The sequence below is a fragment of the Rhinopithecus bieti genome, unplaced genomic scaffold, assembly GCF_001698545.2.
Source record: "Rhinopithecus bieti isolate Rb0 unplaced genomic scaffold, ASM169854v2 scaffold_64120, whole genome shotgun sequence".
Lineage (NCBI taxonomy): Eukaryota > Metazoa > Chordata > Mammalia > Primates > Cercopithecidae > Rhinopithecus > Rhinopithecus bieti.
Window position 1 is genome coordinate 971,955 of NW_016824553.1, and position 2,536 is coordinate 974,490.

The window sequence follows — 2,536 nt, forward strand, 5'->3', positions numbered from 1 at the left end:
TTTTTGAGACAGAGTCTCGCCCTGTTGCCCAGGCTGGAGTGCAATGGCCCAGTCTCGGCTTACTGCAACCTCCACTTCCTGGGTTCAAGTGATTCTCCTGGCAGTTACTTTTAATGGCAAAAACTGCAATTACTTTTGCACCAGCCTAATATTTTTGGACATGCCAATATCGAGTAAAGGATGGGGTGCAGGGAAGAAATGGTGAGAGTTCATTGATAATGTGGATTTTGAGTTCAAGAGAGCAAAGTTCCCCGCAGAGAGGCTGTGTGACTAAAGCCATGGTAGTGAGTACATTTTCCTGGAAAAGAGAATAGCTATGGGAAAGAGGTTTGAGGATGGACTGAACATTAAGGAATTTCTATATTGATAAAGAAAAAAGGAAGAAAATACAGGAGTAGTCAGAGAGGGGCAGGCCATCCAGAAAATAGAAATTGATGGAAGCCAGTGAAGGAGAAGGTTTCAAGAAGGATGGAATGTTGGTAGCTTTCAGAGGTGAGAACTGAGAAAAGACGGGATCATTTGGTACTTAGGAGATCACTGGGTGACCTCCTTATGGCTTTGAGGGCAAGGATCAGTGTCATTAAAAATGGTTCCTTTTTTTTAAAAGACAAAAAAAAAATCATAAATTAATCCAGTAGGTATATCTGAGAAAGCACGCATCAGTTGATTAGAGCAATAAGCGCCTCTACCACGTTGCCCATGTGTTCCCGCAAGCTGCGTTCTGCTGCTGCTCGAGGTATCTCCATCTCGGTCATTATCAGCTTCAGATCTTCCTTCTTGATACTGACTATTGCCAGTTCTTTCTCCCACTCCTGTTTGGCTTTCTGCTCCCGGGACCTGTCTCCAATCACAGTCATGGCCGTCTCCAGATTGAAACTCTGATCTCCTTCTCCTCTGCATAGTCGGTGACCTGCTCCAAGTCCGCCGCACCGCTGTCAGTCATGTTTCCGTGGCTTCTCGGGAGGCCGCTGTGGGCCACTGGTCTCAGTCTCTAACTCCAGCTCCACATCCCCCTCGGTGGCCACATTTATTTCACCATGCCGCCACATAAGCCCCACCTCAAGGCGACCAAAAAAAAGGGTTACATTTTTTAAAAACCTGCATTTTTAGGGGCATCATCAACCATAAAGTTCATGGGCAAGGTGAGACATTTGGGTGCAGACTCAGAATGTTTGAATTTATTGGTACTTTAATAAATAAATGATTGTGAACTCTTTCCTGTATCTGTAGTTGGCTTATGAGGAAACTGAGGCCCAGAGAGGGGCAATGACTTAGACAAGTTTTCCATGGGGCCTGGTGGAAGACTAGGACGGTCAACAGCAGCCTGCAGTCTGCGTCAGTATGCAACCCTAGCCCTGCACGCTGGGCCTCTGCCTGAGGTTTCCAGTGCACCGGAGGCGCCTACTCGGCTGCTTAAGTGGGTGAGGACGGTGAAGGGAATTGATGAAGCAGGCAGCCATGGCCCTGGAGAGGCCATCCTCATTGCATGGGGACCACTGTTTCTCAGCTCAGCTGATCACGGCCACATGGGAAACAGGGCCTAGGATTGTCCAGATGTGATTTTCTAAGGGAAGTTGGGAATCTGAAGTTGGGGATGTTTATGCGAACTTCCCCATTCTTTCCATATTGGCAGCTAATTTAAAAACATAAAACCACTGTGTGAGTAAACAGGTTTGTGGGTTGGGCTGCCAGTTTATACCCTCAGCACTATATCTGAGGAATGGGGGCGGAAAAAAAAAAAAAGGCCAGGATGTAGAGAAGAGATAACGTAAAGAGGCTCCACCTACGTTCAATCTGGCCAGAGGCCTGGGTGTCGAAATTGTTCCTGAGGACCTGAAAATCTGGACACCTCTAGTATGTCAGTACAGAGTGTGTGACTTTTAAAGCCATCAGTGGTCTGGATCTTAGTCTCCTCTTATCTTACATAAATCTGGAAAATTCTTTCATGATTGTTATTTATTCCTTTTTATTTCTTTTGTGTTATTATTTTCTTTATTCTTTCCTTCTATTTTGAGAACTTTGGTACTTTCCTTTTGAGTGAAAATACTATGGATTCTGGATTAAAATAGCACAGGAGAAGTCGAAATAAGGTTTTGTCAGTTTTGCAGATATGGTTATTGCTATGACATCTCATTCATTCAAGTCTTTATTTTTGCCTATGTACAAGACAATATGTTATAACTAGCAAGGTGTAGGAAATGAGTAAGAACAACCTGCACCCACATTCTTGAGGCAAATAATTAGGAACTGGAGAAAAAGGACCAACATAAATAGATATAATCATTCATTCCTGCAGCTTCCTGACCATGATGTCCACCATGTGCACATTCACGAAGTTACAGTTCAGTGCAGAGAAAGACATGTATACAGACCATGTGCACATTCACGAAGTTACAGTTCAGTGCAGAGAAAGACGTGCATACAGATACTTTTGGTGTTATTCATGTGCTATAATAGAATGATCAAGAAACTTGGAGGAGCAGAAGAGAAAGCACCGCATTCTGCTTGCACGAGCTGAACACTTTAGGGAGGCTTC

General features: G+C 44.2%; 1 pseudogene; it reads right to left on the reverse strand.

Moving 5' to 3' along the window:
- Positions 1 to 207: 207 nt before the first annotated feature.
- Positions 208 to 1,055, reverse strand: LOC108522295 (huntingtin-interacting protein K-like; annotated as a pseudogene).
- Between the last annotated feature and the right edge of the window lie 1,481 nt (positions 1,056 to 2,536).